We start from the raw sequence: 24,032 nt of genomic DNA on the forward strand, positions 1-24,032 counted from the left end.
CTCCTCTTATTAATTCACTTGTTCATTTATTCATTCAGCAAATAATTATAGAGGCTACTATGTGCTGGACAGTGTTCTAAGCATAAGATTATAGCCATGAACAAATAACCCCAAATCCCTGTCCTTTGGAAGCTTGCATGTGAATGGAGCCTACTTTCTACATCCTTATAAGGCTGGATGCAGTGGCTTACGCCTATAATTCCAGTACTTTGGGAGGCTGAGACAGGCGGGTCACGTATGGTCAGGAGTTTGAGACCAGCCTGGCCAACATGGTGAAACCCTATCTCTATTAAAAATCTCTACTAAAAATACAAAAGTTAGCTGGGTGAGGTGGTGCACGTCTATAGTCACAGCTACTCAGGAGGTTGAGGCAGGAGTATTACTTGAGCCCAGGAGGCTGAGGTTTTAACCTAGATCATTCCACTGCAACCCAGCTTGAGCGACAGAGTAAGACCCTATCTCAAAAAACAAAAACAAAGCTGGGCACAGTGGCTCATGCCTGTAATCCTAGGACTTTGGGAGGCCAAGGTAGGTGGATCACAAGGTCAGGAGTTCAAGACCAGCCTGGCCAAAGTGAAATCCCTTTTCTACTAAAAATACAAAATTAGCTGGGAGTGGTGGTACATGCCTGTAATCCTAGCTACTCGTAGGGCTGAGGCAAAAGAATCACTTGAACTCAGGAGGCAGAGTTTGCAGTGAGCTGAGATCGTGCCATTGCAGTCCAGCCTAGGTGACAGAGTGAGACTCCGTCACAAATAAAACAAAAACAAAAAACAAAACACTTCAAAGAGTTAGAAAGTACATCCTACTTGGGAAGCAAGCTTTAAAAAATATTACTATTGTAGGACTATTGAAGATGAGACACATTCAGGGAAAATTCATAATCCATATTTTCTTAGGATTCTGTGTTGATTATAAAATCTTAATAACCCAGTCTTAGAAATCACATATATTTTCCACTCATAATCTTTTGCATTAGACAGGACTAGAACACAAGTCCATGGAGTAATCCACCAGTTTTCCTGTCTACCTCTACAAAGGGCTACAACTCATCTCCCCACTGTGGCCCCCAGCGTGGCTGCTCAAACCATTTAGTACCTACCAGGTCCCTCTCATCCACTCATGGTGTTTCCCTGAAAAAGTTTCCTAGATGATTTTTCTAACTCCACTCTCTCCTTGTTCCTGTCTTTTCTACATATTACATCAAAGTAAACCTTTCGAAAAGTCTCTGCCCTTTTATTGCTGTCCTGTTCTAGATGGTCTCCTCAGACCCAGCTTCCTCTCCCTGCCAGCCTTCCACACTCTGGCACCAATTCAGTTTAGCAACAAACACAGCAATAAATTCAACAATAATACTATGGATTTTCAGTTATGAATTATTTTACATCAAGGGTCTCGTTTGATACTTACTCAAAACGTAGAGTCAAAGTTGTTACTATTATTCTCATTTGACAGAGGATTATACTTAAGTTGAGAAAACTCATGTGATTTGTTCAAAGCCACCCAGCTATCAAGTAGAAGAATCAGGCTTAGAGTTCAGTTCTTCTCCAGTCATTGCTTCCTTTCATGACACACTCTGCTCCAAGGGGCTCAAGTCCATTTCAGGTTCCACCCTTTGCCATGCTCCTCCCCGGCTGGCAGTGCTCTTATTGCCCTCCCATCCCTCTACCTGGCAGAATGTGCCAAGACTCCATGGTCTACCTAAGCGTCTTTTCTTTCATGTCAATTCCCCTGAGAGCTCCGGCATGCAATCACTGCTCTTTCTCTGAAATACTTCCCTTAGCAATGGGTTAGCCCAGGATTTCTCAACCTTAGGACTAGACACAGTTTGTGTCAATTGTTGTGGGGGTCTGTCCTGTGCATTATAGGATATTTAGTGGTGCCCCTGGGTTTCTATCCAATAGGTGATAGTAGTACCCCTAGTGGTGATAACCAAAAATATCTCCAGACATTGCCAAATGTTCCATGGGAAACCAAACCAAATTCTTCTGTTTTTGTTGTTGTTGTTTTTTAAGACAGAGTTTTACTCTTGTTGCCCAGGCTGGAGTACAGTGGCACCATCTCGGCTCTCCGCAACCTCGGCCTCCCAGGTTCAAGCTATTCTCCTGCCTCAGCCGCCCGAGTAGCTGGGATTACAAGCATGTGCCACCATGCCTGGCTAATTTTGTATTTTTAGTAGAGACAGGGTTTCTCCATGTTGGTCAGACTGGTCTTCAACTCTTGACCTCAGGTGATCCGCCTGCCTTGGCCTCCCAAAGTGCTGGGATTAAAGGTGTGAGCCACCATGCCTGGCTACTCCTGGTTTTGAACCATTGACTTAACCTGTAATTGTTCTCTAATTGGGTGATGTGGGACAGGTGTGCCTCTCCTGAGACTTGAAAGTGTAGGCAGAATATTTATATTTTGCTTGTATCCTTGAATGTGTTCTGTGCACAATATAAAACTGAACATAGGTTGTGAATCCAAGCCCCACTTCCTAGTTTCAAACTGGAGCCACCCATCACATCCCAATATTCCCGGTTGATTTTGAGTTCTATAGTATATAGTAATTAAAAACCTAAGTTCTAGGCCGGGCGTGGTGGCTCATGCCTGTGATCCCAGCACTTTGGGAGCCTGAGGTGGGCAGATCACGAGGTCAGGAGTTTAAGACCAGCCTGGCCAATATGGGGAAACACCATCTCTACTAAAAATACAAAAATTAGCTGGGTGTGGTGGTGCACGCCTGTAGTCCCAGCTACTTGGGAGGCTGAGGCAGGAGAATTGCTTGAACCTGGGAGGCAGAGGTTGCAGTGAGCTGACATTGTGCACTGCACTCCAGCCTAGGCAACAGAGCAAGACTCCATCTCAAAAACAAAAACAAAAAAAAATTGGGGGAAAAAAAAAAAGAAAACCTAAGTTCTAAAATGTGAAGAAGTGGGTATAAATATAATTTCTCTTTCTTGCTGTTTGTACAGCTGTGAGACACTTTCTTGCTTCCGTTTGTCTATGCCAATATTATCCAATAGAAATATAATACAAGACATATTAAAAGAGTAAAAAAGAACCAAATCAATTTTATAATGTTATTACTTTAATATATAAAATATTATCATTATGCAATGTAATTAATATCAAAAATTCATTAAGGATGTGTGTGGCATTCTTCTTTTTGTACCAAGATGTGTATTTCCTCTTACAGCGTGTCTCACTAGAATTATCTACATTTGAACCACTCAATAGCCACATATGTCTAGTGTTTATTAAATGCACTGGCTTCCCCCATTAGGCTATGAACATTTTGAGGGCAGAGACTATGTCATATTCATTTATAATTAAAAACAACTAAAAATTGTCCTTTAAGTAAAATCCTCTGATTTTTTAGGGTCAAGAGATTGGGTTCTCTTTGACTCCTTTTTTTCTCACTGTGGGAACCACTTTAGCCCTTACATAAAATACCAGAAACATAAATGAAGTAAGTCCTCTTCCTTGAATGGAGTCCTCGTTACTTGTAGAAATAAGACATACATATATCAAACAACAGCAAAAAGCAATATATAGTAATGATTAACTAGATTATTATATATAATTATAAAAATAGTTGTAAAATATATATTTATATATAAATATTTATATTATAAATATAAAATATAAATGTATATATAAAACCAGAGAATTGCTGGGTCATATGATAATTGTATATTTGACATATTAAGAAACTGCCAAACTATTTTAAATATATATATTTATATTTATATATCTAAATTCTGATTCAAAATCAAATTTCCTTTATGCTCAGAAGCCTAGTTTCTTCAAAAAAGACTTCACTAATCCTTTGGAGATATTTTTGTAGATATCTATATATCTATATCTATATTATCTATATCTCCAAGAATTTTATTGAAAAAAATTAAAAATGGGTCTTAAAACAAAAACTTGTATAAGAATGTTCATTGTAGCACTATTTATAGCAGCCAAAAGTGGAAGCATTACAAATAGTTATTAATGGGTGGACAAATAAGTTAAATGCAGTAGGGCCACACATTGGACTATTATTCAGCTATAAAAAGGAATGAAGTGCTGATACATGCCACAAACATGGATGAATTGGGACTGTTACAGCAATTAAAAAAAATTATACACAGAAGGCTGCATATATTTATATGAACTATCCAGAATAGGTAAATCCATAGACACAGAAAGCAGAGAAGTGGTTTCTAGGGCCTGCAAAGAGGAGGAGGGGATTGGGGTGACTGCTTAATGGGTACAGGGGTTTCCTTTTGGGGCGATTAAACATGTTCTGGAAGTAGATAATGGTGATGCTTGCACAACTTTGTAAATATACAAAATGTCCTTGAATTGTACATTTTAGAATTATTAAAATGGTGAATTTTATGCTATGTATATTTTACCACAGTAAATAAAATTGAATGATTTTGGTGTCTGGGAAGGCATGGTATTAGTGAAGGCTTTTTTGAAGAAGGTGGGCTTCTGAGAACAAAGTAGACTTGATTTTGAATCAGTATTTGAATCTGTAAGGGTGCCCCATTAAAAGACAGAAACCTGAGCAGCCTGGTTTGTGTCACAAGTGGGAATCAGGTGGAATTGTTGAGGAATGTCTCTTTATATTCTGCAAATTTGATCCAAGCAATAATTAATTTAAAGCACAAAATATATTTTCAGCAGAGACTGAATGTTCTCCAACTCTTAAATATAACTATCAATAAGTGAATACATCAAATAGAACATTATATTCTTGATATTGTTATTAGATACTATCTTCCTATGCCGTTAAGAAAAGAGGCAGATATTCCTTGGGATCACTCACGGCTCTATTTTCACAGCATTTGTTTTAAAAATACCATGTTACTGCGGAGGAGAGAAGTGGGGACACACACAGCGTATTTATGTTTTCTATATCCAAAGTAAATCCATACATCATTACTTTAGGAACTAAATATGTATAATTTGCCTTGGATTTATTACAGCATCAAAGTGCAACTTGAAATACACAGAGTTTGAAATTGTCAGCTGTTCACGTGGCGATCAATAGCCTTGGAAAGGGTGACTGTGGGCCTTGCCAGACAAGCTCAGTGACAGCCTCACAGCCAGTCGAGAATGTCAGCACGACAGGCTGTGGGCTGAGCGACGAAATGCAGCCCCACATGCAAGGGTGTTAGGTGATCGCATCTTAATCTTAATGGTGCAGACTTCTGCTAAGGCAGTACAAGCAGTTACTCCAGCGCACAATAAAATAAAGGGAATATCTTTTGGATCTTCACTTTTTAGCCACTTTCAACTCATTGGGTTTTCTCAGCCTTAAACTAAGGTCATCAGCTTTCACAAGTTTTCCCTACAAACTAAACAAATTCTGGGTGTCACCACCTCATTCTCTCCATGCGGGATGTTACACACCACTGACTTGGATGATTGTGCAGAAAGCACACCCAAATAGAGACATTTAGATTGGGAAGAGGTCTAAATGTCTTTTGAGGTCAAAGACAATCAGGATCCCTGCTCAGGGACCTATTTTACTCAACAAGAAAAATTGCTTCCAAATGTCTTTTTTTCTTTTTTTTTTTTTTTGAGACGGAGCCTTGTTCTGTCACTTAGGCTAGAATGCAGTGGCATAATCTAAGCTCACTGCACCCTCCACCTCCTGGGTTCAAGCTGTTGTCCTGCCTTAGCCTCCTGAGTAGCTGGGTCTACAGGCATGCATCACCACACCCGGCTAACCTTTGTATTTTCAGTAGAGACAGATTTCACCATGTTGACCAGGCTGGTCTGGAACTTCTGACCTCAAGTGATCTGCCCTCCTCAGCCTCCCAAAGTGCTGGGATTACAGGCATGAGCCACCACACCCAGCCCCAAAGGGTTTATATCATCTATCTATCTATAGATATATGTTTTTACATAGTTATCTATCTATCTATCTATCTATCTATCTATCTATCTATCTATCTATCAGTCTGTCTATCTATCTATCAGTCTGTCTATCTATATGTCAGGGAAACCATTGCCAAGTGAGAAGTTAAATTTAGATGTTTTTCTAAGAGAGAACAAAGGTTGAAATTCTAACTTCTAAGAAGGCTTCTGTATTATTTTCATTGTGTATTTGGCAAACTTTGCTGTTTGTGTTTCTGTGTAACAGAATATGTTTCGGAGAGTTATTTTACATCAAGAAATTTAGGGCTACCCCAAAAGCATTATTTATAATAAATGATTTGATCACTCACTTTTTGCTATCATAAATGAGAAAATAAAGAAACTCGCATTTTAAACTCCTTCAGATTATGGAATAAAAATTAAGCCTGTAACAGTGGTGTGTGTAGATTATCCTGTATTGGATTTTGAGCTATTGTGCTAAAAGTGTTTGAGACATTACATTCTACATCAGTGTTTCATTGAGTATAGTGATGTTTATGTAGGTTAGACATATCCTTTAAAAGCTAAGTAACATGTCTTTTTTTTTTTTTTTTTTTTTCTTTTGTTTTCCCCCTGGAAACCTTGCTCTCTGTTTGCTCCTATGTCAGAAGTTCTCAAATTCTCTTAGCTAAAATTTCAAAACTGTCTCTCAAATCCAAGCATGATCTGGTGATTCAGCCTCTTTTGCTTCTCATCATAGTTTTGCTATAGCTTCTGTTGCTTATTTTCCTGTGATACTCCATCCTTTTGTCTAGGTACTGAGTCTTTCTTGGTTACAATGAAAGCTCAGGATTTGGACTCAAACACACCTAATTTGAGGGGTGTGGTGGGGGACAGGGTCTTGCTCTGACACCCAGGCTGGAGTGCAGTGATGCAATCATAGCTCACTGTAGCCATAACCTCCCAGGCTCAAGCAATCCTCCCACTTCAGCCTCCCCAGTGGCTAGGACTACAGGCACACACCACCATACCAGCTAGTAATTTTTTTCTTTTAATTTTTGTAGAGATGAGGTCTTGGGATATTTCCCAGGCTAGTCTTGAACTCTTGGGCTCAAGGGATCCTCCCACCTCAGCCTCGCAAAGTGTTGGGATTATAGGTACGAACCACCATGCTTGTCCAGACCTTTTTTTTTTTTTTTTTTTTTTTGAAATTCTAGTTCTATCAGTTACTAGTTCTGTGACTTCTTGCAATCTTCTTAAGTATTTGCGCCTCAATTTTTTCTTTGTAAAATGGAGAGAGTAACACTGTGGTTTGTTAAATGATAATGTGAAATGCTATTTATAAAAATCCTGTAATATAGAGCAGCATGCATAGTTGGAACTCAAAAATTTTTCCTGTGGCCTATCAGACTAAAACCCCTACTCCCGCAACATTTTTCAGTTGGTGGCTGGTATCTTGTATAGCCTGTCCGCACATAATCTAGCTGTACTTTTCTTTAAAGAATATTAAATGCTCACTTTAAATAATATAATCTGTTTACCTCTGTGAAGCCTTTCTTTTTGTGTTTATTTTTTTTTATCTTTCCCTTGCTGTTATTCTGAAATTGAACAAAGATGAAAAATCCTAGAAGAGGCAGGACGTGGTGGCTCATGCCTGTAATCACAGCACTTTGAGAGGCTGAGATGGGTGAATCACGAGGTCTGGAGATCGAGATCATCCTGGCCAACATGGTGACACCCTGTCTCTACTAAAAATACAAAAATTAGCCAAGCATGGTGGTGGGTGCCTGTAGTCCCAGCTACTCAGGATGCTGAGGCAGGAGAATCGATTGAATCCGAGAGGTGGAGGTTGCAGTGAGCCGAGATCATACCACTGCATTCCAGCCTGGGTGACAGAGTGAGACTCTAAGAAAAAAAAAAAAAAATCCTAGAAAAAAATTGACCACCAATGATATTCATTAAATATAGTAAAAAGAGAACACATAAAACAAACCTTAGTTTAACTTAATGTTCCAAAACAAACTATAAATATTAATTGGTATAAAAACATTCCTTTGTACACATTTTTGTGCAGGAAACTTTAAAAAGGAATGACTTGGTTGGCTAATGCCATTGGAATGTCAATTTCCAATAAACAACAAGCACTCCATTTTATTGGTCTGTTAGGAATACATATATATGAAAGCACAGCATTATAATCTGAAAATTTATTTTAGCTTTAAAGTCTTTAAAACTGGCTTCAACTATTCCTACCTTTATACTGTTTTTAATTTTTCAGTGGTTAATACATTTAAGTAAAAGGTGGAGAGTTTTATAAAATTACACATTAAAACAGAAACAAATCAAAAGATTTCCTAAAAATGTGAAGAATGTCTGAAACCAACTCTAATAAAAAGGCAAATATCCTTAGAGTATATGTAAGAGCCTATTTCTTCCTGTAACTATTTTACCTTAAATTGTCATGATCAGATTATGTAATTTTTGGAATAATTACAGATTCTGAGGGAGTAGAAGATTTCTGACACAAAAATAACTTTTTTTTTTTTTCTTTTTTTGACAAAAACATTTGGGATCTTTTTTCATTAAGCAATTACCTAGATCCAGGTAAACAGAAGCATAACTATTCATTTACTCTCATGAAGCTACTGAAACTCTTTTGGGAAATAAAAAAATAAATTAAAATTGTTTGCTCTATAAAGCAACCACAAAGCTTTTATATAAATAGCAATGATATTGGTTGTTTGAGACATGTAAACTAAAGGGAGTGATTTTCTACAGGATCCTATTGCTGAGGAGCAGATTTCAGTCCTGTTGATCAGAAAAACTTGTCTGAAGAACTTGTCTGTGATCATTGTGAGACCAAAAGACACAGTCTAACGGTTTATTAAGGGCTTGAGAATCCAAGCAGTAACTGAGGGTTACAAATGCCAGTGACATTAACTTTGGAAAAATACACATGATTCAACAATGGACAAAGGCATGCTTAGACAAAGGCACAGGTCTTAACATGTATATCACTGTCAGACAGGACTGGGATGTGGGGTACAGAGCCCGAGTGGTGGTCGAAGGTCAAAGGTGAAAGGTGAATTCTATTCTAGGAAGGTTCTGCTTTGTTTTTTCTGTACTGCCCACTTCCTTCCTTGAGAAGCTACTTCCTTCTAAACAATATTTCCTCTCTCTTCAATATTAGCACAGGACAGTTTGCACAGGAAGGGCTAGATATGGATAGTGTCTACAGGAGTAAGCACTTCAGAGATTTTTTTCTCTTTCTTCTTCACTTTAGGTACTTCTCCTATAGTCAAAGGCCAAGTTACTTATCCTATGTTAGTCTTATGCACCATGTTAGTTAACTACCAATGGCAGAACTAAAAAACTGTAGAAAGTTGGAAGATTTAGTAATTTTCTAGGTAATTATGGAAGATGGGCTCTTGAATTAGAGGCTCAGTCATTTTTTTTCTTTGCTAGGTTTCAATGAATTTTCCTATCTGTACCAGGAAATGAAAGGCCAGTCTGAAGAATTCTTGGAGACCCCAGCCACTTAATCTCAACTCATTAGAGTCTGTTGCACAGGGTGGAAATGTCTGTTCCTTCCATGGCTCAGTGCAATTTTAAATAGAAAGCTGATAGGCTTGTGTAAAGGTGGGTGCTCTGCCTTAAAAAAAAAAAAAAAAAAAAAAAAAATCATACTTCTTTTTAAAAGTGGTTCTTGATGGAGAACAAGTTTCAGTTGGATTGCTGAAGTAGCCCCAAACACTTTCAAAAGGCTCCATTCTCTAGGCAGTCCAACTTGTGTAATCAGCACATTTACATTTAAAAATTTCCCAGTTAAGTCAAGAGATTTGTCAGAGTTTAGGAGTGAATGTGAACAACTGGTTGGCACCTACAACCAGGGAGGGCAGATATCTCATTCTCCCCCTTCTCCTGCAAAGGTATTTGTGACCTCACCACTGGTTAGAAGGGCATTAAGAACTTTTAAGTTAAATATGTAACACATGGGAGAAGAAGTGTCCACGTCCAAGATTCCATTTTGGCAACACGGCAGAGATACGCTTACCTTACCCCAAGGCTGAAGAATTTTCTTTTACAATAATTGATTAATCAACTTATTTTTATTTTTATTTATTTATTTTTAATTTTTTTTGAGATGGGGTCTCCCTGTATTGCTCAAACTGGACTGCAGTGGTGCAATCATGGTTCATTGCAGCCTTGAACTCCTGGGCTCAAATGATCCTCCTACCTCAGCCTCCTGAATAGCTGGGAAAACAGGCACATGCCTCCATGCTTGGCTACTTTTTTATGATTTTTAGTGGAAACGAGATCTTGCTATGTTTCCCAGGCTAGTCTTGAGCTTCTGAGCTCAAGCAATCCTCCCACCTCAGCCTTCCAAAGTGCTGGGATTACAGGCATGAGCCACCATGCCCTGCCTGATTAATAAATTTAAATGTAACACTCTTTGGTTAATATAATTTTGTGTTTATATTTGGAAATTTCTCTGGAAAATTAGAAATACTTTCAGATATACTTTTATATTTACCTGTGTATATTCAGGTAGAGTCACAGATGCAGTAGTGCTGCATACATTATAATGAATGATACAAACAACTACATAGCATTTTATAGAGACCCATCTTATTGCTTTATTTAACATTAATAAGCACTGACAGAGGGACTAAAATTGACTTAGAAAGCAGTTATCCTTTCTCACGGTTGGCCTCATGGTCAGTTTACATGGACAGGCTCAAAACTTAAATTCTGAAAATGTGATCTTCTCTTACTAGTCTGTCCTTAAGGGTTGCTAATAGCATCACCTGGCAGTTATAAAAATATGACAATTGAAGGACCTGGATTTTCCAGAGTGATCTGTGTATGTATACAATATTCTCTATTGTCACAAGATGTGACCTGAATTTTGTTTCAGAAAACATCTGTCTCTGTATAGGAATAAGAAGCTACGCTGACTTGTCACACATCAATTTAAGTTCCATTGACTCAGAGTAGCTTTAGGAGCCTGGAAAATGCTGAGCCTTTGATCTAAGGGAAGATTCTGGTTTAGTAGATTATGCTGAGTATAGCCTTGATGAGCTTCCCTCAAATAGGTCTAATCATGGATTTGGATACAGACTATGCTAGAACCACCATGGACTGATACTGTGAAAAGGTTAATCCCCATAGAAAATTTCTGTAAAAAATTGGGCACAAATGAGAAATAGTTCATGATTACTCTGTGTTTGGTATAGGGGGCAGAGGCAGTGACTGACCCAGGCTGGTCTTGAGCATCTGAGTTCATGCGATCCTCCTGCCACTAATAATATTATCACTAATAATATTAGTGATTATTAGTGATAATTATTGTTAGTAGTGATAATTTTAATAAAAATGAATTGCCTAGTTCCAAGTATAGTCTCACCTAGTGACTAGCCCACAAGAGTTGTATTACCATCTCATTATTGCTACTTCTCTCTTATTTAAGTGCCAGGCGCTCATATCTTTTATGTCTCATACTTTATTTCAGCCCAAATCCAGGTCATTTAATGCAGCAGAATCCTATAAACTGGAGAGACTTGGATCAGGAATCTTAGTAAGTTTTCTAGATGGTGAAGTCCTGGCTAAAGGAGGTTTCTGATTTGCCCAGTATCACACAGTAAATTAGTGGTAGGGCTGAGGGCACATATGCTTTACTGGTTGATGAAAACTCAAGATATGGGTTATCTCCATGCATTGATATAGGTGCTGTGGTCACACAGTAAATTAGTTGTAGCCTCTGCCAGGGAAGCATATATACACTTTGCCTTTCCACTAACTTACTGCGTGAAGACAGCCTATATCAATGCATCTTCTCAGGAATATACGTATTCCCTCTTGCAAAATATGTGTTGCAAGACATGACAAAAGAGAAATTAAGTTTCTGAATGCCTGATATCATGTAATCATCACTATGGCAAGTCTATTGTGACATAGGCACTTGTTTTGCTTTTCATCTCACATTTAGGCATCACACGCAAATGGATAAATTGTTAAAAAAAATCAATTCCCATAATTGGTTTCATGGCTTTTATATTTCATTGAATGAATCTTGGCCTGAATATTTTGACATTTATATAGCTGGTATTTAGGCTGAACTTAGTCTTAAGTGTGACAAGATAGTCTACTGAAGGTCTTTATCACCTGTCCCACCCTGCCTCCATTGTTTTTCATTAGTAAATGGGATAATGATAATATTTCATAGAAATATTAGGAAGATTACAAGTGACTATGTATATCAAATTGACCCATCTCTATATAAATGGGAGTAATTATCATTGTTGGAACAAAACTGAAGTGGGCATGATGATGCTACTAAGCTATTGTTTTAATATTCTTATTAGGGCTTTCTTTGGGGGCGCATGTTGTATATTTAGCAAAGAGATTGTTATGAAATATGCTTTATTTCCTCTATTTGTGACTCATGATTACTTTTTAAGGAGTTTCCCATTCATAAAAACACAGGAAATACACACTTAGCAGGAAACATCTAAATAAAAGTAAAAGGAGGAAGAGATTTCACAAACTACATGTTTGATTAAAAAATTGTATCTGGAATACATAATGAACTCTCATAACTCAATTTATAAAAAGACAAACCGGTTGAATAGACAAAGGGTCAGGTGTGATGGCTCACATCTGTAACCCCAGCATTTTGGGAGGCTGAGGTGGGAGGATTGGGAGGAGTTTGAGACCAGCTTAAGCAGTGAAGCCAGACCCTGCCTCTACAAAAAAATAAAAAAGTTAGCTCAGCATGGTGGCATGTGCCTGTAGTCCCAGCTACTAGGGAAGCTAAAGCAGGAAGATTGCTTCAGCCCAAGAGTTCAAGGCTGCAGTGAAATATGGTCGTGCTGCTGAACTCCAGGCTGTGCAACAGAGCAAGAGTGAGACTCTGTCTGTTTAAAAAAACAATGGACAAAGGATCTGGATAGACATTTCTTCAGAGAAAACATACAAATGGTCAGTGAGCATGAAAAGATGCTCAAGATTATAAGCCATGCATACGGAATGGGGAATGCAAGTCAAAACTACAAATAGATACCACTCGACAACTGCCAGGGTGGTTATGATAAAAACGACAGACTATAACAAGTGTTGGCAAGGATGTGGAAGAATTGGAACACTCATGCATTGGTGGTGAGAATATAAAATGGTGCAGCTGCCTTGACAAATTGTTTGGCAGTTCTTCAAAAGGCTAGTAACATTGCCATGTGAGCCAGCAATTCCACTCCTAGGTATATGCTTAAGAGTAATATGAAGATACATGCTCACACAACGCCCATACCCAAATGATCATAGCAGCATTCTTCATAATAACCAAAAAGAGGAAACAAACCAAATGTCCACCAACTGATAAATGGATAAATATAGTATATACACACAACAGAATGCAATTTGGCAATACAAATAAATACAATGTTGACCCATACTACAACATTATGAATCTTGTAAATGTTATACTAAATGAAAGAAGCCAGTCACAATGGACCACATATCCTATGATTCCATTTATATAAAATATCTAGAATAGGTTAATCCATAAAGGCAGAAAGAAGATTAGTGGGTGCTTAGGACTTGGTTAGGGGGTAGTTTTGGAGAAATGGAAAATGATTGCTAATGAGTATATGATTTCTTTTTAGGGTGATAAAAATGTTCTAAAATTATACAACTCTATGAATGCATTAAAAACAATTGAATTGTGCGCCTAAAATAGGTGTACTGTATAGTATGTCAATTATAATTCAATAGAACTGGAGGGCTAGAGGAAAGGAAGGAGAGAAGAAGGAAGAGAGAGGGAGAATTCTTGGATTCTAAATTTTATGTGACATTTCCTCCATGAAAGTGGGTGACTTTACAATGAGCAAAGAAGCGCTGTACCTCCAGACTGATGAAGAGAACCAGGCCCCTAAAATCTAACAGTAAATTCTGAAAGTGCACATTGTACTCAAATTGGTGACCTGCGGTTATCGGAAACATTTCCATCTTAGACCAGATGCATTTGTAAAAATAAATTTGGTCCCATGTGGACCAAAGAATCTAATGGCCCAAAGCTTTGATGTTGTCAAACTACTAACCAAATAACACTTTGGATAAAAAGAAAACAGATGCACAGACACTACTGATGGAGGCTTTGATCTCTTCTGTGGTGGCTGCAGGCTCATAAAGGACACTGGGAACTTTGTTGCTTTTCCTAATGAGCCTTTTCTATTTTATTAGGTTCACTGATTTCATGCACACCAAACAGGCGGGAATCGGCACTTTCTAAAAAACGACTTTGATGTTTTACTAATACTAGCCAATAAACCATTTCTTGTACTTGTAGCCAGTAAATAGTGATTGTAGGATATCTTCATAAATACCTTGTTCAAGATCTGCTGGTGTGAACAGAGAGCAAGTAAAAAGGGTAGCAGCCAAGAGTCAAGAACATCTTGAAAGCTCCAATCAGATGTGCACAGCAATTTGCTTTTGTTAGTTTATTATACCTTTCCCCTCAAAAGTCATTGTCTGTTTGTCTCATGATACTGTTAAATTTAAAAAGCAAATGATAAGATTAGATGGCAGTAAATCCAGGAGAGCTAATATCATTCTTCCTCTTTTAGGTTTTGATACTTGGGGCATTTAGGGGAGAGATGCTGCCTAAATGGAGTGGATGTAAAAATGGCTTAAATCTAGATATAGATTTTTTTTTTTTTTTTTTTTTTTTTTTTTTTTTTTTTTTTGAGATGGAGTCTCACTCTGTGGCCCAGGATGGACTGCAGTGGTGTGATCCCAATTCACTGCAACCTCCAACTCCAGGTTCAAGCAACTCTCCTGCCTCAGCCTCCCAAGTAGCTGGGATTACAGGGGCCCACAACCATGCCCAGCTAATTTTTGTATTTTTAGTAGAGATAAGATTTCACCACGTTGGTCATGTTGGTCTTGAACTCCTGACCTCAGATGATCCGCCTGCCTTGGCCTCCCAAAGTGCTGGGGTTATAGGCATGGGCCACTGCACCTGGCTCAGATATAGATTTTTGATCAATGGGATTTTCAGGATGTCTTTGAGAAGATACATCACATCAAAGGGATTTAGGCATTTGTCACTTTACTTGTGGTGTAGAGAAGGAAATGATGGGTCACTGTGTCACACACCTGTACGGCTAGCTGCAAAGAGGGGAAAGTGATCTTTGGAATCTGGACCAGTATGCGGAGCACAGACAAAAGTAAAGATTAGTCTCTTGCAGGAGTTGCATACACTATATATAAGTCTCTAGCCTTCAAGTTCTTTAACTTCTTAGTTTTATCTGTAAGCCTCAATGCCTTTTAAATCCCGACAGGAAGGTGAAAAAAAAAAAAAAATCAAGTGCAGATTTTTCATTCTTCTTAACTGATGGAGACGATTGCCATTTTATGTTTAATGTTTTGCATGTGTCACCAAAGAGCACTAACCTTAGAGTAAAGGAACCTGGTCAGACTTCTAGATTTCCCATGGATGACTATGTGCATTTGAACAAATTACAGAACCTTCTTATTCTTCTGTCATCTCCTTTGTTACATGAGATGATTTCTAGTGTTTCTATTCCCATATATTTTATATTTTAAAAAATGATTCAAATTAGTTATTACTTCATAATTTACAAAAGAACACTTGCCCCTTGTAGACCACTTACAGAAGACAGATAAGCAAAGAGTGGGACCTTTCTTTCATTTTAATTGGTCCACAATTCTACATAATCTTGTGCATTTCAAGTCAGAGATTGTTGGAGCAGGGAAATTCTGCAGCAGTTACTTTGTCCATGTTGATTTAACAGATGAGGAGACTGAGATTTGTTTGTCTAAAGTCACAAGGCATACATTATTGAGCACAATGCCGTGCTCAGAATAGATTTAAAATGTCTTGTCCTCTAAGTGTTTGTGAATTGCTTTTTAAAAAATCTTTAAAAGTTCTCTGCAAAAGCATGGACTTAGAACTATCGTTTCTTGTATGTGGATAAGTTATATTTTGAATCTCAGTGGGTATTTTTATAGGCTACTGTGTCTGGCTTTTGGGGTCTCCAGAAAGCATATTCATGTTTTCTGACATCTCTGTATACCTGCCACATCCAGCGAGGCCTATTTTGTCTAATTTGGCTCATTCTAAGACTGTTTTCTAAGCCATTCATGGCTTTTCAGTTCTTTGGTCCGTGTGGTGGCAGCTGTGCTCTGAAATAAGAGGGAGGCTTCATTTCACTTGGCCATTGGTGTCTGCAGCAGACACAATCTAGGGTCAGTGACAAAACAAGGCTTAAAGCATGGGGGAATATACAGTCCTCTACCAATGATGCTGAAGATTGGGCTGGGGATCATGTGTGGATTCAGGATTTCTTCCTACATAGTCGCTCAAACACAGAGAGTAAATACTGCAGCATTTTTACTTCCTTGCCATTCCAACCTGATGATTCTGCAACAGTCTTGGCATGACACCAGAGCCCTAGCTAGAAGGACACTTGTCACATTCATTTCAAGTGACATTATGTTACCTTGGCAGCACAAGAGACTGATGTTTACTTCACCAATTCTGGAATTTTAAACTCAAATACAAATTATTTCATGCATGAAAATATCCTATTGTCTCATTTGAGTTCTTAGAAGTAGTTATTTATCTCATTACATTGTTTCTTGTGATAGAGTCAACTTTGTTTTTTAAAACACAATGGGCATAAAGATCTTCTGTTTGTTTGCTTGTCCTGACTGAGCAATAATATTTTTGGAATAAATAATAAAATATTGAGTAAAGGAAATGTATATATTCACAATTGTGGCTGGGTGTAGTGGCTCATGCCCATAATCGCAGCACTTTGGGAGGCTGAGGTGGGCATATCACTTGAGGCCGGGAGTTTGAGACCAGCCTAGCCAACATGGCAAAATCCCATCTCTACTGAAAATACGAAAATTAGCTGGGCATAATGCATACCTTTGATCCCAGCTACTCAGGAGGCTGAAGCACCAGAATATCTTGAACCTGGGAGGCAGAGGTTACAGTGAGCTGAGATCATACCACTACACACCAGCTTGGGTGACAGAGTAAGTCTCTGTCTCAAAACAAACAAACAAAAAAAACAAGTATCATATCATTCACACTTGTGACTACTACAAAATAGATATTTGATAATTCTGGTTTATATTTTGTTGATAACCCTTGGCCATTATTACCCTCATTTCGTGACAGATACTATTATTTTTACATGGAAGAAATTTCAGTTCATTTTAGTATGTTTTATTTTTTCTCAATAGTTATTTTTTCTCCAAAAATAAGATATTTTAAGGGCCAAATATTATTTTTAATATTTTATTCCAATCGTGGAGTATATTCTACAAAAGAGAATCTACATAGGATAAGAGAGTCCTCCAGAGAAATTTCAAATAAAGTTGCTATGATATCATAGTCAACATGTACCGTATCTTCTATCATATTGCTTTAATTTCAAAAGAATATTTAAACACATGAATGAAAGTAAAACAATTTGGTTTGCCATCTGGACTTTGTCAACACAGTATTTTGATATTTGGATATACCTAAATTATTTTTCATCAGCTGTTTGAGTATTAAATAAATACAACCTTCATGTATCACAAATCCATACTTCTGGAGAGTCTTGAATTGGGGATCTGGTTGCAGGGAGATGGATATTAGTTTATTGTCTCTTTCTCTGCGGTTAATATAACATGAAATGTCTCGAAAGTTTCAACCACTCGTGAACTATAAGAAGTAAATGTTTTCTTTTTTTCTTTTTGAGACAGTATCTCGCTCTTTTGCCAGGTACCAGGCTGGAATGCAGTGGTGTAACCTCTGCTTATGCAACCTCCGCCTCTCTGCTTCAAGCAATTCTCTAGCCTCAGCCTCCTGAGTAGCTGGGACTACAGGCACACGCCCATGCCCAATTGATTTTTTTTTTTTTTTTTTTTTTTTTTTTTTGTATTTTAGTAGAGACGGGTTTCATTATGTTGGCCAGGATGGTCTCTATCTCTTGACCTCGTGATCCACCCGCCTCGGCCTCCCAAAGTGCTGGGATTACAGGCATGAGCCACCGTGCCCATTCAGAAGTTCAAAATGTTTTCAGTGTTTTTCTTTTTTCTTTATTTTGAAAATAATGGAGTATGTACAAGTCCATTGAACTATCTAGTTTCTTGTTTATTATGGAGGCTATTCAGCAGACCAATGACAACAGTGGTTTTTGTTTACATTTACTAAGCAAGATGTAACAACTAAAAGTTGAGTCCAAAGCTGATATCTTTTTAAAAATTTAGGAACTACAAGAAAAATGTGAAGGGAATGTATTGCGTTCTTCTCAAAGCTTAACGCCAAGTCAAGGTAGAACTTTGGATCATGCTGTAGTGACTTTTCATGTAACTTGTTTATATTAAAAAAAAAAAAAAAAAAACAAAATTGATAGCATCATGCCATTAACTCTAAACTAGATACTGGTTCTTCACCCACTATTTGAAGACAAATGCAGGTTCAATAAAACATTTAGCAAGTAGCTGGGTAATATAGGATGGGTCTATTTCAAGTCCATTTCCTGTTTACGTAAGTATCCTAATTTAATTCTGATTAGCATCCTGAAATCAGCCTTAATTAGTCTCTATTTTGGCTCTGTAGCTAATTTAAGACAATACACTAAGCCTATGAAATCTGAAGGAGATATTAAAAATAAAGAAGCTACTTCTTAGCACTGCCATTTTAGAGTAAAGGGGTCTAGCTAGGGGAACATCTGTTAAGTGGTAGAATACCTTTCCTGGTTCTTTTAATAAACATCTTGTCTGGGTTCTACTTGAAGTAAAATAATGGTGCATGTAAATTACTTTTGTCAAATGAACTCTGGAGAGTATGTGGATTAAAATTTGAAGCCACATTAAATCAGATAAAGCTCATGAATGCTGAAAACTTAAATTTCTTGGGGATTATTTGGATATGGGATCTTGGCAAAGAAAAGAGAGATTTGTCTTAAAGAGAAAACAAAACAAAACAGAAAACCAGAACAAAACAACTGATTTATGAATCACAGCATTTTAAAAGAAACCAAACAAGAAAAAGTTTTGAGATCTTCAATAAAAGTATGGCTAGCAAAGACTGAATTCTAGGGCCTGTAGCCCTGATTAGCTCTGTCTGTTAAATTTGTTATTATTTTTATTTTCTTTATTACAATCAATTTAGTTATGATAGGTGTTATCTTTTGGTTATTTTGTATTGTGATAGAGTCTTATCCAGTTATTTAATAATAAAAGCACATTTGAATTGGTTGCATTTTATAAGTATATCTATTTAGCAGTGAAAAGCTGGGAGGGAGGCAATTAAAAGAACAGGTATGATTATCTTTTACTTTGATTTTGCAGGTGAAAATGAACTACCTAGGGTCATGTTGACTATGGAGGCCGCTCAGGAGGACAATGACAACAGTGGTCTTTGTATTTACATAGTGAGATACTAACAACTAAAAGCTGGATCTAAAGCTGGTACTTTCTTAAAATTCAGGAAATACAAAGAAAATGTGAAGGGAGTGAATTACATTATCTTCAGAGCTTAAAGGCAAAAGAAATTGCGTATATTCAATATCTCTCTTTCTTCAATTTAGCAGAACGACAACTTTCTTCAATGTGTGATATTCTAAATCTGCTTCTAAAACTAACTATTCTAGGCATATTTGTATCAGTTTTCTTGTATAAATAGAAATAGATAAGACATGGAAGAAAGATCCTCCCGAGCCGAAATTTAACAATAATTAATCCATAGATTTAACTCACAGCATAACTATAGTGTCTTATTTTTAGGTGAAAAGTTAAATCTTGCTCCAGAAATCATTCTCTTGGAAGATTTTTCCTAAGAAACAGAGCCAGATGGCCCATGCTCACTCACAAGACCACAGTTACAAGTTAATTTGGACAAATTGCCACATACACATTCAGCCATGGTGACCTTTAATTTCTAACAGTTTTAAAAGTGTCCATTAAGGCAAGATGGAAGGGAAAAGACTATAAATAGCTGACATCTATTTTCAGAGAGATTGTCTGAAGACTAGAACTTTTGCTACTTATTATGTAAAATGCTACTAGTAGGAAGTGGAAAGAAGTAATAGAAGGCGAAGTGAAATAAAAAAAATCTATAATGAAGATACTAACCAAATTTTCTGAAATTAGTATGGAACCCATATTTCAAATTCTGAATAATTTATGGCAAATCTAGAATATATTCTGTGAATATAAAACATTTAAAACTACATAAAACAAGCAATCATTAACTTAGGGATTAAAAGAATGCTGAAGGCAGAAACTATTTTTTTTGGCATTGTAAAATTTTGCAAGATCAAGAAATGTATAAATCTTTCTTTGGATATACTTTCTTTAAGGTGCATTCACTTTTCCAACATTTGCTGTTACCTATTCTTGATTTTCTATAGACTTTAAAGACTATATTTATCAACTTAATTCTTTCAACTATCTTAGTTCAAGTTGATTATCTGATGTCAGTGAATAGCACTATTATACTTTAATTAATGGGAGATGTGATTACAAGATGCTATCTGCCCCTCTTTGTAAATTGACATTAGAAACAGAACTAAATCTTAAAATCTCTTATTCTCGAATTAGCCTATCAACCTTGTCGAATAGTCATTTTACCCATTTCCACAGGAAATTACTTACAATAATATATATAGTTAACAAAAGAAAAATAGCAATGCATTTGAGTGTATTAATCCATAGATTGCTGGGTCCTTTAAATAACTTATTGAACTCTGACAACATTCCTGTTACAACTCTGAGACAGGTAAATCTTACTGTATTTGCTTTGGAGATGGTCCAAAAAAATAAATTGGGATAAATTATGTGGTACATAATGATTCCAACTTTTTATTATAAGTTTATTGAAATAAATACAACTTGAGATCAATAGTCTGAGTTCATATTCATCTAAAAGGATGAATTTGCTACTTGCCCATGGGAAACGTTCAGTGCTAGAAAAACAAAGCTGTAGCTAGGTGTTCTTGGCTTCTAGGAATCTGGAGGAAAGAGTAAACGTGGCAGGCGCTGAAAATAAAAAAGGTCTCCCTAAAATAAGAAATGAAATTCAAATCATTGAACCTTTGCAGATTACAAATTTCTCTCTGTGACAGGAGAAGATTGATGTTTAGATGGCTTTGAGGTTCCTTCCAACTTTAACTTTTTATAATTATATAGAAATTATTCTCATACAAAAGTGTTTATATCTCTTCTGTTGGTTTGTTCACTCTTCTTCTAAGGACCAGGAATGCAGTGGGAAAAAAATACACAATGGTAATGATTCTTGGGGGGACAGATACACACACACACACACACACACACACACACACACACACGTATCACACACACATATCACACACACACACACACACACGTATCACACACACATATCACACACATCATACATATATTTGTGACTGTTTATGAACCTCAGTTAAATGAGCTCATATCCTCTATATTCGTTTTTCTAATTTTATTATGACAATTATTTCTTTATTTCAATAGTTTTTAAGGTGTAGGTAGTTTTTGGTTGCATGGATGAGTTCTTTGCAGTGAATTCTGAGGTTTTCGTGCACCCATCACCCCAACAGTGTATGGTGTACCCACTGTGTAGACTTTTATCCTTCAGCCTCCTCCCTACTTCCCCACCTGTCCATATGGACTCCCCAAAGTCCATTATATCACTCTGTATGTTTCTGTGTCCTCATAGCTTAGCTCCCACTTACAAGAGGATGCACACATGCTCTTCTGGGAAATGATCAAGCCTCTTCTGCTGTTCAGGTTTCCTAGTATGCTGTTGGCTTTTCTGACGACACTGGGGAAATTTTGTAGTATCTCCAGATCAGGGAATATGAAGCCTCGTATCTTTTCCTGGGTTATAACAGATCATTTAAAAATAGTACCTACCTAATACATATATTGAAAGAAAGAAAAAGGGAAAGAGACAAAGAGAGAAAGAAAAGAAAGAGAGAAAGAAAAAGAAAGGAAGGAAGAAAGTAGGAAGGGAAAGAGAGAGGGAAAAAAAGAAGGAAAGAAAAATGAACAGGTAAAAACACCATTTTAATATCCTTTGCAGTAAATTAACAAATAATGGTAGTGCTATGTTTTTAAATATTTAGCTTTGCATTTATCTCCACTGTTATCCTAAATCAGGTTCCTCATGTGTATGTGTGTGTGCATGCATATGCCTGCGTACATGTATATGTTAACATATGTATGCATTTTATGATTTTAAGGGAAAGTTAAAATATAAATACCTCCCTCTCTAGACTCTGTAACAATATAAAACTAAAGCCTATCAGTTCAACAAACTAATTTTGGTCATCCAGCCTCTTCAAATGTTCAAGACTAGACTGGGCAACATGGCTGAAATCCCATCTCTAAAAATAAATGCAAAAATTTGCTGGGCATGGTGGGGCACACCTGTAGTCCCAGCTGAGGCAGGAGAATTGCTTGAGCTCAAGAGATGGAGGCTGCATGAGCCACATTCATGCTACTGCACTCTAGCCTGAGTGACAGAGCAAGATCCCATCTCAAAAAAAACCAAAAACCAAAAACCAAAAAAAGGTGCTCTCTCAGGAGGCTTTGTCCCATGGGTGTGTGCCTTAGGGAAGTATCAGCACCTTTTAAAATTAGAAAAAGGCCTCCCTTCCTTGGGGTTGATCAGCTCCCCTCCAGGACTTGGTGATCTGAGGACCAGTCTAGATTTCTCCTTCCAGGTTTCCCCTAGGCTGGGAGCTACTGAGTGAAACAGACCCTGCTCCAAATGTGGCCCTGAGTTACACACCAAGCAACTGGAATTGCTCTGAGTCCCTGGAAGCTTTAGAACTCATTCCTCTCAAGTGATGTACGTGCTCTCTGAGGCATGCTCCCAGGAGGGGCGTGGGCTTGCCTGTGAACAGTCAGAAGCTTAGCAAGCATTTGCTGAGCCTACTGTGTGCACTGAGTCTGCCAGATGGTGTGGGGATTGTAGGGGGACGTGCAGGAAGTCCTTGGCTTCAGAGCACACAGTCTAGCTGGAAAGCTGAAACAAAAGTCAGCAGTGTGATGTGCTTTGGAAGTCAGGTTCTGAATATACAATCACTTGGTTTTCATCTTTCTTGCTTTATATAAAAAAGGAGATTGGGTAAGAAGAGTTTGAGTGTGTCTATCTGGGGTCATAGGTTTCTTATCTCCAGTCTGCTAAGAACAACTGGCAGTGTGTTATATCTAGTGCTCACTGTGGAGAAACCACAAGAGCAGATGTTAGGTGCAAACGGCTGGGGAGGCTTCTTAGAGTAAGAGCTTAACTGAATATCGCATAGTGTCAAATCCTCAAGGAAGAGTGGAGCAAATGATCCAGTACTGGATGCTATGTAGGTCGGAACACAAAGACAGGAATTGCTACAAGATGTGCAGAGGATAGTGAAAAGTCCAGAAAAACTGAAACAGGGTGTTGAGTTGAGTTACATAGGGTCGGCAGAGAGGCAAGCCTGGAGTAGGATCCGTCATTCCATCCCTTCAACTGATCACAGGCACATAATTGCCAAGTGAATGGTCAGGGGTGAGTTGGATCTGTGGCTGTGGAGCAGCTTTTTCATTGTGTAATGTTCAGGGACTGCATCTAGGATCCTGGCCAACATTATACAATGCTCTAAGCAACCAACGAAACAATTAATTGGCTCAGATATACACATATACACACTCATACAGGGACACAGACCTCAAGACGGAAATAATCCTGATATGTAATCTCAGGCCTGGGCTATATTCTCCAACTTCAAAAGAGAATCCAATGAAGTGAAGTATTAGAAATGCGGAGTTTTCCAGAAGAAGAGTGTCAAAATATTGACTCCAGCAGAATTGTAACCCAGAGAGAAATGTACTCCTCAAACAACAAAGCAATTTACAAAGTGGCTTAAAGTCTGTCAGGAGGGAAAGCAGAATTTGGGAGGTAAGCCAAGGAGCTTGCATTTCTGTAATGCTTGTTCTGGTGCCAGTGATAAACATTAGCGCACCCTTCAGACCTCTGCCCGCTGGAGAAGTATCTAAGTGGCTACAGTGATCTCTAAACATAAATAATCTTCATCTTCAAATGCACAGTAGACATGTGGGAACAAGATTAGGGAGGCTTTTTTCCTAAGTCCTTTGTGGAAACTTCCAAAGGAACAAACTTC

General features: G+C 37.6%; 1 protein-coding gene across 7 annotated transcripts in view; it reads right to left on the reverse strand.

Moving 5' to 3' along the window:
- DLC1 (DLC1 Rho GTPase activating protein) overlaps nt 1-24,032 on the reverse strand; it is a 523,653-nt gene that overhangs the window by 130,122 nt on the left and 369,499 nt on the right. The gene's annotated exons all lie outside the window — the stretch shown is intronic.

This window comes from Saimiri boliviensis, chromosome 13 (assembly GCF_048565385.1).
Source record: "Saimiri boliviensis isolate mSaiBol1 chromosome 13, mSaiBol1.pri, whole genome shotgun sequence".
Taxonomy (NCBI): Eukaryota; Metazoa; Chordata; class Mammalia; order Primates; family Cebidae; genus Saimiri; species Saimiri boliviensis.